The sequence below is a fragment of the Passer domesticus genome, chromosome Z (genome assembly GCF_036417665.1).
Source record: "Passer domesticus isolate bPasDom1 chromosome Z, bPasDom1.hap1, whole genome shotgun sequence".
NCBI lineage: Eukaryota > Metazoa > Chordata > Aves > Passeriformes > Passeridae > Passer > Passer domesticus.
This window is the reverse complement of record NC_087512.1, coordinates 3,089,898-3,106,747: the sequence shown is the minus strand read 5'-3', so window position 1 is coordinate 3,106,747 and position 16,850 is coordinate 3,089,898.

Here is a 16,850-nt window from a genome sequence, read left to right as displayed (position 1 = left end):
ACTGGCTAATACTCTTCTCTGTCAAAAAACACTGTCTTTGCTAAACTGTGGTTCTTGTTAGTGTTCATCTCCCCTGGATATGTTGAAAGTCGTGCTCTGTAGTGTGACAGCTTTAGCTCAACCACAGATGATTGGGCTTGATGCAAAATTGCTGGGTGACATTTTATGACTCGTGTTATGCAGAAGGTCAGACCAGATGATCATAATGGCTTTAAAATTCATTAATCTGTGTGCAGAAATATCTGTGAAAGGATTAAAGAGAAGTTCCAACATTTATTCTACATGACAAGCAAATTGGATTTAAACAAAGGTCTTTAGAGCTGAAACGTAAACATCAAGCTGCCAACTCCAAAGTTTGAAAGGTCACGTAGGGAAAACTTGCCACTGAATGAGACTGACTTTGCTGAAATTGTTCTTGTTTTCCTCAAAATTTGAAGGTACATTCCTTTCTAATTTAAAAAATGAAAATACTTCCATTTGAAAGAAACTTTACCTTTTAAAAATTGAATTACAATCTTAATGATAGATTAAGATGGTCAAATATTTCATATTTATCTAAAAGAATTTTTGACTAAACCAGAAAGATATATTTTCTCACTTTGAAGATTTTTTTTGTAGGATCCCAAGATTTTCTCTCTTTTCCGTATGTTTCTTCAATATCATAAAAATATTCATGGGCTAAGGAAATCACTCCCCTTTGAGCACTATCAACCATCAAAACTTGGCCTTGTGATTTGAAATTTCAAAGCATCCATGCTGTTTGATGCATACTGAGCTGCAGACACAGAGAAATCAATCTGTACATCTCTGCCTACCTTGGTAGTTGCAACGTACTGTACAGTCTTTGTTAAATATTTAATAATTAGCTGTGGTTTAATTCTGTGTGTCTGAAGTAATGTTGAAGGTTGGGAGTGGATAATGAAAGAATGTTGTGTTCTGAGAACAAATGCCTTGAGTTGTTATGGATTGTACTGTAGTGGTTTCTCCACTCAGCAAATTGAGTGACTTTGCCACTTGGGGGGAAATACGCAATTGTGTCTAGCAGACATCTGCTTTTGTAGCCTCCTGTTTCCCAGGGAGAATCCCTTTAGAGATCTGAGTAAAACCCAGGATGTTAATCCCAGGCCCAAAAACACTTCAGTGTTTTTGGAAAGAGTTTCCTTCAGACTACTCATGTTTCCACCACATAAAAGCATCTTTTATTCCATTCAGCAACAAAAAGAAGCAAGGGTTGTGTGCAGACATGTGTGCTGTTCTTGACATACAGACCATCCTATTAACACACAAAAATGTGCTTGTAGACTAAGGACATACAGGCATACCCTTCTATTTCCCATTATGTGGGGGGTTTTTCCCCATTTTTTAGGGATTTTAGATCCCAGGTATGTTTAAAACAGTCATCCACAATGATGAAGACCCTTTACTCAACAGTGCCTATAAAATTGTCTTCAGTGGGAGCATTTTAAAGCCAAAGCTTTAAAACACTCCTGGCTGAGCGTGCAAGCTCAGAGTTGGAAAGGCTGGAATAGGTGTGGTTAGTCTAACACAATGGCTGCTATAGCTTTTTGGGAAGCCTTGCTCTGTGCCTGATGGTGTTATGTGTAAAGCAAAATCAGCAGCTCCTCACCATCCAAAATGGCTGTGGTGCTTTATATTTCTGATCTTTATAAAATGCTACAAGCATATGACACAAAAGACTGTAAGGGGACATGCAAGAGAAAATAAACAAATAAATTGATAAGATCAAAGAGTGTGGGGAGTTTCCAGTGCAAGTCAGCTCTGTGCTAGCAGTGATTTGTCCAGAGCTCTACCATCACTGGCTGCTGTATTCTCTGGGTTTGTTCAAGGACTGAAATGCCTCCTGTGAGCACAGAGCATCCTTTTGTTCAGCTGCATCACAGGCTCAAAAGAGGTCACTCAGAAGAGATTTCCAAAGAAATTTCAGTTATCACAAGATTGACTACTTTCCATAAAATTCTGGAGCCCTTGTGGCTTTTGAAGGGACTATAGAGTAAAAGATATCTTTAATTATTACTTTGCACTGCAATGTGCCTGGGATTTATCCATAGGAGAGAACACACTGGCTTTCCTCAAACTGCTGGGTGTGCAGGGGTAGAGAGGGTGCACAGCATTGTTTGCTTCTTACCAGGATCTGTCTTGTTCATCCCCTGATGATTTATTGGATGATCTGTACACTTGTTCCTTCAAAGGACATGGGTTTTTGCCTTCTCTTTCATTGTACCACTATTTCTTGATTAATTTATTTAAAAGGGACAACAAATTGGTGCTTCAAGTGGGCACTTTGTGACCAGCCTTAGACAATTTCATCCCAGAAGGAATAATTTTTGCATGTGATGGTGCACATTTTGTACAATTTAATTTATTCTAAGCTCACACTGACCAGCAAATATCTTTGGAATAGATCTGCTTTTCTTCAGTACCTGGTATAATTCGAACATCTCCCTTAATTCTGTGGGTTAAAGACCCTGCTCTAACCTCCAGTGAAATTGGGGAATGGTGTCCCTTGACCCCATAGTGTGACCTTCTGTGTGAAACAAGGCCTGCAACTTGTCTCACAAGAGTTTGCAGAGGCAATAACAGAACAAAATCCTCCAGTTTAGGTCTATAAAAGGGAATATGGAAGAATAACAAAGCCAAGGGCACTTTCAGCTTTCCCTTAGGAGCAAAGGCCAATGGAACATTTCAACAACTGAGGGAATCATAGCACGAGCCTGTGTGTCTAGTGGGCAGCTCTGAAAAAACATCTCAAAGTGAATCTGTAGGAAAGAGCTGGAAATGCAGGAAACAAAGAAAAACTGTATCAATAGATTCACAAGAGTAAAATTGTAAAATGCATTTGTAAGGAACATTAAAAGGTATGTATGTATATACAGGTAGAAATGGAGGTGCACATCATATAATTATTATACATATTATAGAATTGTTATCTAATTTACACTGTCTAAAAAAACATTAGAAAATATATATTTTAATCTATTATAATATTTTATAACATCTAGACAACTCTGATCACTTTTACACAGGAACAAAATACAGAAAAGTCACTTCACATCTTCATTTACACCTTGCAAATGGGTTCCAAATCCAGCTCAAGGTAGACAGGTCCTTCTGTTCCTTGACCTCTTCTTGCCCTCCCCTACATTGCTGGTGTGTGACTCCCATTACCACTGATGGCAGCCACAGTCACTTGCACAGGGTAGGACAGACCTGTGAAAAAACATCAGCATGTAGATGAACACATCACTCATGTCTTGCATTCTTAACACCAGCTGCCCCTAAAATTCCCAACTGATTTCAAGGCTTTGCCATGTATTTTTAAGGCCTTCAGCAATTATGGCCCAATATATCTGACAGACCTTTGGTCACCCTGTGTTTCTGAGGGTCGGAATCAGCAGGGTTCTTCAGCCTGTCCAGGGAAAAATCTTAGATCTTTTTGGAGGTAAGATCTTCTAGCAAACTTTTTATGTTATTGAAAGAGCTATTTCTGAGGTGCCTTCTTTTGTTCTGTTTAAGAATAAAGCAAAGAAAATGCATTTTGACAGATTTTATCCTCATTATACTCAAGTGTCCTGTGAGTTCAGATGGAAACATTTTTGGAAGGGGCATCTTGTCAAAATTATAGATGTTAAAATCTCATAAAGTTTTTCCACAGTTCTTCCACTAGTCTTTCTACTAGTAATCTACAAGTCAGTCAAGTATTGTTTCTTTCACTGCATTTCCTAATGCTTCATCTAACCTAGCTTGAGGAGAGATCAAGAAATGTTATCCAACTTTTTGTCTATAAGGAAAAAACACATCACATGACATACACCTGATCCTTATGAATTGTCTCCTGATACCTATCCTACATTTTCCATTGTACATGTCCATCCATTGAAGAATATAATTCAAACTTTTCAGTCTTGCATTTACTATAATAGTCATAACCAACCCCATGTGAATAATTTATTGGAAATAAATTCAACCTTTCTGTTTAGAGAGACACATTTGCTGAGAAATTAAGTGAGGGGAGATGAATCCTGGGTTGGATATTCCAAAACAGTCTGTCACTCCTTCAAAACCAAGATTTTTTTTTTTAATTTTTTTTTTAAATGCTCTTGAACAAATAAGTGTCTCTGAGTGCTAAGAAATCAAGCTGAGCTGTTTATCTTTAACGACCTGGAAGTTGCACTCTCCTGTTTAGGTTCCCCAACTAGCTGAGTAAAACTCATCAGGAGTGGGGCTTATGTAACCAACACAGATCTGGATATTTCAGAGGCAGGAATGATGCAGGAAACACAGCAGATAAGGCTGAATCTAAGGATTATAGAATTTAAAAAAAAAATTATAAACCTTTTTCCTTCTGGACTGCTCATCCTTGCCTGAGGCATCACTTATTACAAAAAAAAAATATATATATATATATAACCAATTAAGCTCCTTTAAGATTTATTAGCTGTGTGCACTTTAATTTTATCTTGTCAGATTCAGTCTAAACAAGCCTCCTTGCTGTGAAGGTAGCAGTCAGATTCGTGTCTGTCTTGTCTGACTGTCACTTTGACAGAGCTTTGGTTGAGGGCTTTCCTGGTGATCCTATCCTCCTGCTGTGCTAAGCAGTGTGATCCCATACAGCTCCCAGTGCAAAGTCTGGAGTTACTGTGAGCTTAACTCTTGTCCCCTCCCTCATCTCATGCAAGAGCTCATTTGCTCACAGGAAGAAGCTGTCAAAAAGGTGCACACCCCACAGAAGCAAGTGCAAGTTTAAATGGGAGTGAAGAAGTATTTTGTGCTGTATTTTGTGTGATGGAGTGAGCTCTTGGGGTGAGCACAACTGCTGTTTCATAAGCTGCTCTCTGCAGAGCTCTTACTTTGCTTCAGTTTTATTTATAAGCTTAAATCCTCCTTTGTTTTCCTGAAAAAATAAGTGCCCCTCATTGAGCAGCCAATAGATTCTCAGTTTTGCTTTGCTTGTTGGTTTTCCATTTCATTAATTTTCATGTTGTGCCTATAATCATTTTCACATAGATAATAAATACTAACTCACAAACTTAACCTGGTTACTACGTAGAAAGATGACATCAAAGTGCTCTAGAAAAAAAAAAATACCCATATTTGGATTCTTCCACCACAATATTATTGTTCAATAGGAAACTGGCAAATAAGTGTTTGACAGCACTGGCATCATTCATAGCTTCATGGAGTCGGCTGGGTTTGAAGGGACTTTAAAGATCATCTCACTCCACCCCCTGCCATGGGCAGGGACACCTTCTACTATCCCAGGTTGCTCCAAGCCCCATCCAACCTGGCCTTGGACACTCCCAGGGATCCAGGGCAACCACAGCTTCTCTGGGCAACCCATGCCAGGGCCTCCCAACCCTCACAGAGAAGAATTTCTTCCTAATATCCAATCTAAGCCCACTCTCTTTCAGTTGGAAGCCATTCCCCCTGTCCTGTCCCTCCAGGCCCTTGTAAATTGTCTCTCTCCATCTTTCTTCTAGGCTCCCTTCATGTACTAGAAAGACACAAATTAGGTCACCCCAAGCTTCTCTTTTCCAGGCTGAACAATCCCAATCCTCTCAGCCTTTCCTCACAGGAGAGATTCAGAAGGATTTACCTTTTATGACCATTGATGAGCTCTTTTTTTAAGGTCCCTTTTCTCACATCCCAGTTCAATGAACAATTTGGCAAAAAGTAGCATTTGCCTGACTTTTCATTGTGTTTTATCTCTGTGTGTGCACAATATTCCAACCCAGCCCAGGAAAGGGTGAACTCAGGCACAGTCAAGCAACCCCTGAGGCTGTGGAGATGTGAGCAGAGAGGCAAAGCCTAAGCCTGGACCTAGAGCATGGTGGCAGCTGGGCACAAACCTGTGTCTGTGTGCTCAGGAGCATGAGAAAGAAGCAGCTGGCGGTGATAAAAGCCAGGCAGCAAAATGCCTGGGAAAAGTGCCCCTGACTCATCCAGGGAGTAAATCATCCATTCCCAGGGCTGACACAAGGCTCTTTTGGGGGCTATGACATCTGTTTGCAGATTTCCAAAGTCAGGACAACTTGACTAGGGAGAGGTTAATCCATCCATGTCCTCTTGGCTGGTGTTGAGTTTGCAAAATGTGTAGTTGAGAGTTTTTCAGATTAGAGGGAATATACCAAAACTTAAAGAAGTAACAAAGCTGATCCTGTTGAAAGTAATTATGTTTCCTTTGACTTCAGTGTCACAGGGATATTAATCAAGATATAGCTATTCTATAACTATAGAAATAGAATATTATTCCACTCCTCCTTAATGGAAAGGATTACATAGAGCTGTCTGACCACTACAAACATTGGTTCTTGGCTGAAACGGAGCTTCCTCTGTTTTAGTTCTAACATCAATTTCACATCTGTCTCATGACTGGGAGATTTATGCTCTCCTCTACATAGATCATTTAAAAAAATGAGTGAAGCTGCCATCTGATTGCATTTTTTCAGACACTTTGAGAATATGGTTTGAAAAGCTGATTGTCTCCAATCTTTTGTTAATTCCCACAGCATCTCACTGAAGGAGAAAAAATCTAGGTTTTTCCATAGCTTAATTTACTATAGAATCATTGAGAATAATTTTACAGGACAGTAACAAACTTCAATATATTACTAAAAAAGGTAAAATTCAAATATATAAATCACAGATATTTTAAAATCAGCAAACAGGAACTTGGACAACTCCAGTGGTATGTGTTGTTGGTCCAGACATCCTCTATTTTATTGTTTTAAGATGCTTCTCTTACTCATCTGGTAGTTTCTTAACATGCCTCATGTTAAATTTAACATGCTTCTTTCCTTCTTTTTTTTTTTTTTTTTCCTGAGATACCCTTTGATGATGAACTATGGACCCATGTAGTCATCAGTCTTTGGCTAGAAAGTGAAAGAAAGATGTTTCTTGCTAACATCTTCCCTTATTGGCCTCTTGTGGGTTTTTCTTTAAGCTCACCTTTCATTTCTGCAGATCCAACAGAGATAACATATTCAGCAAGCACCAGCAGCCTCAGTCATCAGGGTTTAGAGCATGAGACCTCTGCACTGAGTATGGAGAGTGAAACCTGACCAGAGCACATCCACTCCCAGACCCCGTGACTTGAATCAGGATCACTGGCTTGAAAAACCTCTTTTCAGCTGCCTGGCAGCTTCACAGCAGTGCAGTTTTTAAAATTAATTCCCTCTGGTCACACAACTGGGCCATTTCTCCCTTTTGCTGTGCAGAAATAAAGGATGGGAGAAACCACAGAGTTTTCTTCTTGCTTCCCCTTGCTTCAGGGATCCCCACTGCCACATACCAAGCCTTCATTTTTCCCCTGAGAGGCAGGAAAAGACAGAATAACAAAACAGCCACTATTTCTTTCAGCAGGAACCTTTCAGAAGATGCAGCAGCCCCAGTCCTATGTGTTTGGTGCAGCAAGCACTGATTCATGCTGTATCTTAGCAGGTTCTCAGGAGACAATAAAAACAGGGGAGCTTGACCATTGTACACTGTGTTCTGCATAAAATCAGTCTATTTGTGAGTAATATCTTGCTTGATTGCTGTGTGATTGGGCTATGAGAACAGGCAAAAATTATGTCCACCCTCCATGAGGTTGTTAAGGCACACCGTGTACTGAAGCCTCTCTTGTCTGTGTCTGTTGTGCAGGTGATCACTCCTGCATTAGTCATTCTGGGTTCCTATAGAGATCTTTTGGGATGTGATTCACTTCATCCTGAAATAGACCTAAATTCATCCAGAAGAATCGTGCCTCAAAAGCTTTCTTTCCACCCTTCCACGTTTTCCCCACCACTCACCACGGAGGGAGCCCAGGATGACCAGCTCTGGGGTTATCATTCATGTGGTGGGTGTGTAAATCTGGATCACACTCTGGGGACACATTTTATTACACTGTGTGAGACCACATGCACTGAGACTCTGTGGTTCTCTCTCTAAACATTGTTGGTAAAAGCAAAGTAGGTTTTCTCAGTATAAGTGACAGTCCCTGTGGGAGAACCCTGTTTCACTGAAAACACAGCACCACAGCAACTTGTCACTTTAAAGGGCAGATGCAAAGAAGTGGATATAAGAAGACATCCTTGAGAATGCAGTTATCTGGAGGAAGGAATGTGGAACGCACAGGTGTCACTGAGGTTTCAAGGCTAGGTGAGAAAAAAGGATTTTCATGCAAGGTCAATTTTAACTACTTTTATGGATTCTCGTTGTAAGAGACTACACATAAAATAGCCATCTAGATTCTATCATCAACCAAAAAAATGTAGTCAAAGCAGTTAACAACAAGTAGGAAGGGACTCATCTAATAAAAAGTTAAGAATCAACTCAAGGGTGAAATTAATTTTGCCCTAATGCCTACACCTACAGGTGTCCCTGAACACAATGACAGTTAGCTCACATGTAGACATCTGCACTGTAGACAACTACGTTTAGCTTAGGTAGATCCTCTTTAGGTATTACAATATCTAAATTCAAGGTATCCAGCATCCCTGTGGGCCCTCAGACAGAAATATGCTTTTCCAGACAGTATTCATCTGACTGCTTTGAGCACCCCTCTGAGGCTGGGATGAATCACTTTCCAAGAGTGTCTGTGTCAGGATAACCATTTTCTCAGCATGAAGGTTGCCTTTATTACCTCCTTTTGTAATATGAACTACACTTTAGAGTTTATCTGTATGACTAGATATTTATTTCTATAAGAAGTCAAGGAAAGGAACTTCTTGAACAAAAAAGCTGCAGTCACACATTGGATGTAAATGATGTGTCGTTTTAGTCATCAAGGTTGGAAAATTGAAGGGAGAACTTTTGCATGTTTAGAAGTGTCTTTTGTCTCTATTGAAGCAGCTCCTTGAAAAGACTTGACCATTGGAAAAGGAGAGTGGTACTGAACAGCAGGAACTCTTGTTGTGCAACTGGGAGATTCTTGATTTGGTCATGCCAAGGATCCTTGACTCAAAAATATTTCTCTATCTGGAAATAATCATTAATATCTACACTGTCCTCTGGAGAGCCCCAAATGCTTTAAGGCTTAGAGATTGCTCAGAGAAATTATGATTGACCCATCCTTGCAGGGGTCCAAGGCCAGGCTGGATGGGACTTGATCAAAGGGAAGGTGTCCTTGCCATGGCAGGGGTGGAATGATCTGATATTTATAGTCCTTTCCAATCCAAATAATTCCAGGAGTCCATGATTTCTGTGATTCTGTGATTTGGTATTCATTTCTCCCCACTGAGTGTGATTTGCATCAGTTTAAGTGCAGACACAAGACAAAGGTGATTCCCTTGCTCCTTGGGGCTCTGGTTTCTCTATTTTGAGCTCAGCCTTGTGTGGCATTCAGGGACACCAGCAGGGAGAACTTCCCCCACAGCTCTCCCCTGTTCTGGTGGGGATGGTTCAGACTACTTAGTCCCTGCAAGTAGTTTTACTCTGAAATCTCCAGTCTTCCAGACATTTTCTTTTCCTTCTAAGGTGTTTGATAAGTTGTTCCTGAGAAAGAAAATAACAAATTCCTGTTATACAGATCGACTGAGACACATAATTTAAGGAACTTGTCCAAACTGAATATTTTGAGGACTTGGTTCATAAAAGGCCCTGGTTTCCTTCTTCTATTGTTTTTTATTATCTCCAGATATACCTTTTTTTTTTTTTAACCAACAGAAATGAGCATTCTTTTTACCTTTCTCTTCATTTTTATCCTGTATTTGAACAAGACAGAACTGTAGAGAATGATAGATTCTTCTTATCATGGTAACTTTTATGGAAAGGAAGGCATTTCATCATGGCCTAGTTGACAGGTGATTCAAGGTTTCAACTCAACATTTTCTGAAGAAAAAAAAAAAAAGCAAAAAGGAAAGAGGGTGTTAAGGGTTTGGTTTTTTTACTTATATCCAGGTGTTTGCATGAGTAGCAGAAAACAAAAATATACTTGAGCAGAGACTTTCAGGAATGCTCTTTTATTGGGTTTTTCCCCTCAATATTAATGATAACTTGCACTTCCTACAATACTGATTGTGTTTAAAGTCTTTTTAGCTTTGAAGAGATTGTGAAGGCATATAATCTGAAGAAGTCTTCTACCTTATAATTTATTTTTCTTTTTTCTCTTTTCTTTTCTTTTCTTTTCTTTTCTTTTCTTTTCTTTTCTTTTCTTTTCTTTTCTTTTCTTTTCTTTTCTTTTCTTTTCTTTTCTTTTCTTTTCTTTTCTTTTCTTTTTTCTTTTTCTTTTTCTTTTTCTTTTTCTTTTTCTTTTTCTTTTTCTTTCTCTTTTTCTTTCTCTTTTTCTTTCTCTTTTCCTTTTTCTTTTTTTCTCTGCCTTTTCCTTTTCCTTTTCCTTTTCCTTTTCCTTTTCCTTTTCCTTTTCCTTTTCCTTTTCCTTTTCCTTTTCCTTTTCCTTTTCCTTTTCCTTTTCCTTTTCCTTTCCTTTTTTCTCTTTTTCTTTTTCTTTTTCTTTTTCTTTTTCTTTTTCTTTTTCTTTTTCTTTTTCTTTTTCTTTTTCTTTTTCTTTTTCTTTTTCTTTTTCTTTTTCTTTTTCTTTTTCTTTTCCTTTTCCATTTTCTTTCCTTTTTTTTTCCTTTTTTCTCTTCCTTTTCCTTTTCCTTTTCTTTTTCCTTTCAATTTTCTTTTTTCCTTTTAGGGGTAGTCAGTGCTGTAAATTAAACTGCTTGAGTTGGCTTTGTGGTTTTTTTGCATACACAGCAAGGATAACTACACATCAAATTTATGAGCATCGTGCGCGGGTTGCTATGACAACCCTTCCAGCCGCTGTACACCAAATAACCTTGTCATGTGAACATTTATCACAGGCACATCAAGTGCAGCATTGCTCCGTGCAGTTCTTTGGCTAAACAGCAGGATTTTTTCCTGAATAATAATTGGTCATGGCCTTTTCTGCTATGAGTCAAAATTAATAAACTTCTAGATTTGAAATTAACCATCGACAGGACATAATCTGAGCGCCATTCTTCATGGCTGTGGTGCTTGGAGAGAGGAAACTTTGCAAGGAGCACTGCTCCCTTCTCAGGAAAACTGTGGATTTTATTTTATTGCCATTATAACCTCTCAAAACCCATATATAAAATGACAGGCTATGTCTGTGTGTGCATAGAACATGTTATTGGGCTGTAAATGAAATGTGAATTTTAACTATTGAATCATTTGTGGGAAATAAAGCTTACTTATCCTTTTTTTAAGGGACTTCTAAAGCCAAAGCCACATTCTAATCCTTCACACCCACCTTTAGTGATATTTTTAAGGGAAATTTGCAGGCTGAACACCTGGCCCTTCAGTAGACAAGTTTAAAGGCTTTCTTATGCATTTGAACTCTTCCCTGTAGGCCAACATTTTAAGAATTTAATTATGTTTCTAATTTATAATTTCAGAGGGTAAGATTATGTGAGAGGGATTAGTGAGTTGTGTAAATTACTATAGCAATTTCTATACAATAGTATAAATATAAATAGTATAAAATAGTATATACAATTGGCAAACTCCAGCTCATGCATACAAGTAGATGTATCTATAATTTTTGTTATTGTTTTTCCAGAAGAAATAATATCTTAAGCTGTATGTATGGAAATTTTAGAAATCTTCCATCTCCAGTAGCTCTCATACCTAATGGTACCATAGGGCTTTTTAAACCACATTGTCTTAAATATCCAAATCAGTAAAGAGCTTTGGATGCAAGCTTACAAAATAGCAACAGCAGAGAAAGCAAATATCAACGATATTCTTTCTTTCCTTCTTTCTTTCTTACTCTTTCTTTCTTTTTCTTTCTTTCTTTCTTTCTTTCTTTAAGAGGTAGGATTAGTTGAAAAAATGTATGGTCTTGTCCATAGACGTGTTTTTAGATTGTGTTCCATTGTACTACAGGCTCTCATACACACCCCACCCAAATCAAAACTTGCTTGACTTGTTGGGAAGATTGCTGTGGGTTTGAAATGGTCAGGAAATAGGCACTATGTCTTTAACCCCTGTTAATTGTTTGTTGCAGAACAGGTTGCACTTTTCCCCGTAAATTTCTACTTTTAGCCCTAATTTACAAGCTGAGATGGAGACATAACTTTGCAGATGGCAGTATTGAGTCAGATGTCTTTTTGCTGGATGACTTCAAATCCAGATCAAGTGCTTTGTGGGAAGTTATTTGGCCAAGAACAATGTTTTTTTTTTTTTTAACTAGACATCACAAGGCAGCATTTTCTGCCTTTAAGAGGTGCAAAATATCAGATTAGATCATTTAATCTTACAGATTAAATCACATAAAGCCCTCTTTATATTTCTACATCTCTTGAGATGTAGGTTTCTGCATACAATTTGTGAGCACTAAATGCTAACTTTGTGATTGCCTTGTGAAGAGTGCCTTCCTCTTCACCAATATTCCTAAACCATTGGCTGAAAAAATAAGATGGATTTCATGCACAAATCCATGGATCTTTAGGATTCATTTTATTATTTTGTGACAGCCTACTAAATTCTAAATTGCTAAATTCACTGTTTAATATTTGCAGAGAGCCTCAGGGAATTAGATACACAACTCACTGAGACAATCTGCCCTCATACACTCCTCCCCTTGCAATACTCAAAATCTTCTTTATTCATAACCAGGTATGGCGGAAAAACAAAGACCAGTTTATATATCCAAAGGTAAATTCCATTTATTGGGCAAATCAATATGTGCAGAGAAAAAATTATAGGATTAATTGATTTTATAAGGCATCTGATTTCTGAGTTCTCACTGTGTTGTATGTGCAGTAGTCCTAAATATATATCTGATGTACATAATCAAGGCTGAAGATGAATCCTCCTGGGGTCAGCTGTGCATCAAACACTTTTGTTTTGTTGTACTTCTCCAGCTTCTCAAGAAATGAGTCACCTGCTGTAGCTTCTCACTTGTTCTTCACCTTTTCATCACCCCTTGTTCTGGAAGGCAAAGGAGCTGTTCAAACAAGGAGTCACTTGTAGGAGGCACACTGGAATTAACTTCTTGATCTGTGGAGGGTGTTCACTGGATCTGGTGAAGAGCTGTTTCAAGTGCAGCAGTCATTGCTCATGCACTCTGATTCTTCAGAAGCTCTGTCCAAGAGCTCTGTGAGCTACCTGTGAGTTACAGAGACACTCAGCTGGGAATGAGGTCTTCTGCTGTGTGAAAAGAATTCAAGAGATGTCTGTGGTTTAGAAGTTTAACTAAAAATGTTCCTATGAAACATCAGGCTGTATCATGTAGGAGCAATACACATTATTTTTAATCTGTCTGTCTAGCTTTTCCTACAGTAGCTATTCCAATTCCAAAATCATTGTCATACTTTTTTTTAATTAAAGATTTTTTTTTTCTCTTTAACAGAATTCGTACTTGCCTCCCCTGATCAAGGAGATCTCAGAAACAATCAAGTGAAGTGTATTAGAGTTTGAATGCCCTGGCACAGGTTTCCCATAGCAGCTGTGGCTGCCCCATCCTTGGGAGTGTCTCAGGCCAGGCTGGACAGGGCTTGGAGCAATCTGGGATAGTGGAAGGTGTCCCTGCCTATGGCCAGGGGTTAGAATGTGATGAGCTTTAAGGTCCCTTTCAATCCAACCCATTCTGTAATTCTATAATTCTGTGTGTCTATGGTTCTATGAGAGTGCTTATTTCATGCAGAAATGGCAAGGCAAAACCACCAACAGAAGTTTTTTCCCTAAGGCCTTTTTTGATGAGAATAGCAATTAGGTTAATTCTGGTCATATTTTTCTGGTTGTGATGAGTAGCATCTGGACATGAAATGTTGCCTTTTCCCCAATCTTGAAATGAAGCTTGGGATAATTTTAATAAGGAGGTAATAAAAATAGGATCTTTTATGAAGGCCTTCAGGGGCAGTTATGGAAAGATGTCCACAAAAGCCCACTCCCCTCAGAAGTGAGTACATTTTATAGGTTTTAGGAAATTAGCATAATTGATAAAAATCACCAATTAGGAGGAGAAGTGGTGGTGCAGTCCCCCCCAGGTCAAGCCCCTTCTCTGCAGTCCCCCCCTCAGCACTGGCTGTACTTTGCCCATGAAAATCTTGAAGGGCTGTACTTGGCCTTGGCTCCCAGGAAAAACCAAGATAACAAGGAGCCTTGTACCTCCCGGGCTTGGAGCTCTGGAATTTGTTTTGCCTTTCTGCTTAGGGAAAGCCCACAGGAAAATACTGGGAAAACTAGCTACTAATACAATAAGTGACAGAGTTACAAATAGATGTGTGAAGAATACAGAGAACATAGTAAAAAAAAAAAAAAAATCTAAACAGCATCAAAAAAAGATCAAATTTCTGTTCCCAGGACAAATGGAAAAAATGTCATAACATCAGGAAGCTGAATGGATTTCCATTATTATCAGATAAAAACTCCCAAAATGCAATTTAGATATCAATACCACCAAATCCAGACTCTTGTCTAAGTTTAGAAACCAATTCTGAAGGAAGGTTGATCTATTTTTAGAGACTTGAGTGACTCAATACTTTGCTTATATTACTGAATTGATTTTCATACAGTCAAATGATTCTTGGGCTAACTACAGAATTATAAACTTTTTATGGTCGCTTGATGGATGTCTAGTACATGTTGTTCCATGGCACTTTCACAAAAACTTTGAAACTTCTTGAGCATCGTGTGCCAAAGTCAGGCTCTGTCACAGAGGTCAAGCTGTGGGAAAACAGTGTTCCCACCTCTAGCTACCATGACCCATCACCAGCCCACAGGGCTAACAAGAAGCTGGCAGCCTTCAGAGTGTTCAGCAGAACTTTGAAGCTGAAAAACTCACAGACTTTTTGAAGTTTTCTACAATTCTCACTGCAAAGCTTATTAAGAGATGAAATTGTATATATTTTCCACAGTAATGGGGAGAGCACTGCTACTTTTCTGGGAAAATTTATGCTGAAATTCTTAGCCATGCTAAAAACTTAATGAATATTTACAATGTCACTGTTTTCATGATTGCTATAGCATTCATATGTCACATCATCACATCCTTCTTTAAAACCAGTTGTTTCCATGGGTGAAGTTCTAAAGAAACTGTATGAAAGTTCTCTGGAAGTCTCTCTTAGAAAATGGGCTTGAATAGATGTTCTGACTTGAAGAAAACTAAAAACACATAATTAAAACTTTTAAAAGTCTAAAAATCAAAAAATATTAGTAGAATGTACCATAAGAAATTCTTCATATTTTGAGGCTTAGACAGTGATCAAAATTTAAGGAAAAATTTTATAATGGAAAAGCAAACTGGGATTTGGGAGGAAAAAGTATTTATTTGAAGGAATTTTTCTGGCCTAAAGTAATTAATCCTGTACCTTATTTTCTAGAGTTCTGATTTTTAACAATATTTATCAAAGGCTACAATTTTCTAGTTTGTTTGGCAAACTGAATGAAAATTCTATAAAAAAATATTTTGAAGTCTGAGATAATATGGACCTTTATGCTTCCTGAAATTATCCCAAATCCTTGGAAGTCATTGCCATTTTCTAGTTTACTGCTGGACTTGAAAGATTCTTTCTCCATCTAGACTTGTGAAGGCTTAGCTCAGTTAGAACCTGTTTCCAGATGGGAAAGGTGACACGTGGAATTAAATTGAGATAATAAGGAAAAAGCACAGCTCTGACATGAGCTGATCCTGAGCTGGTGAAAGAGCACACATTACCTGGTGATGCCAGTTATTTTGGAATAAATCTGATGTTGTCTTAAGGACCCCCAGACAACGTCAGCAACAAAAACTAGAGAAGAAGCTGACCCTTTCATGAATTGGTGAGAGTATTTAAGAAAATCACCTAGAATGTATGCAGATGAGACTAACAGAAAAAAAAACACATCTGGGGAAAGATGGATAGGGAGCAAAGGATGCTGAGCCTGACATGGTAACTTTATCTTTGGAGTTCCATTGCTTGATGGAAAACTGGTTTTACAGGACGTCACACTGTGCTTATTGTCAGTTTAAGTGTGCAAAAGAACCATTGGTTCTTCTGTCAAAATTATCAAAGAATCTGTGCAAAGTATTGGAATTTTCTATGTTTTAGTACAAGACGTGGTTTTCAAGAAAAGGGACAAGGCTGGAAGCAAAAGCCTCTGGAAATGTACCAGAGTCTAAACTGACAAAACATCCATCTGCAGAGCCATCAGCAAGGTCAGAGCACTGCTGATGGGGAAATAAGTGATGTATTGCTGCTCATGTGGTGAGCAGTAGCAGATGTGAGGGCCTTGCAGGTCATCCTCCTGGGCACTGACAATGCTTGCTGCATGGATACATCATGCTGGGCAAGCTCAGTTGTTTGCTTTCTATCCAGCAGTATAGTTGGAGTATAGACATGGACATGCAGAACACACCCATCCTCTCTCTAAAGGTCCTCAATCCAAGCTGCAAGGTTTATTTCTAAATTGTCTCAAAACCAGCTGTCATTAGGCAGAAAACAAACTCTTTTGCTTCTGTTCCCTTAAAACACTGTATAATAATTCTAAAACCAAATCAGTTTTTGAGTCCAAACTGTGACTCTGCAATGAAAGATATTGTAGGACTAGCTAGGAACTTAATGTCAATTCATGTTCTAGCATTTGCCACACCCCATGGCCTCGAGGTGCAAAATTTGTTGTTGCAGTCTGTAAAAATGATTTATTTTTTCTTTTTAATTTTATTATCAAAGAATATAATTGTATTCCCCACAATGTACAACAGATATATTCACATATAGGTAATAGCCCTTTCCTTCTCCTAATGACTTCAGTTTTCTCTCTTATGTTCCGACTCTCACCAATGAATCAGCTCCCCAGTTTTCTCTCATAAACCAGAAAGAATAATCCTGTCCATGAGTATCTCAATGACCACGCAATATTTTAAAAATATTAATAAAATT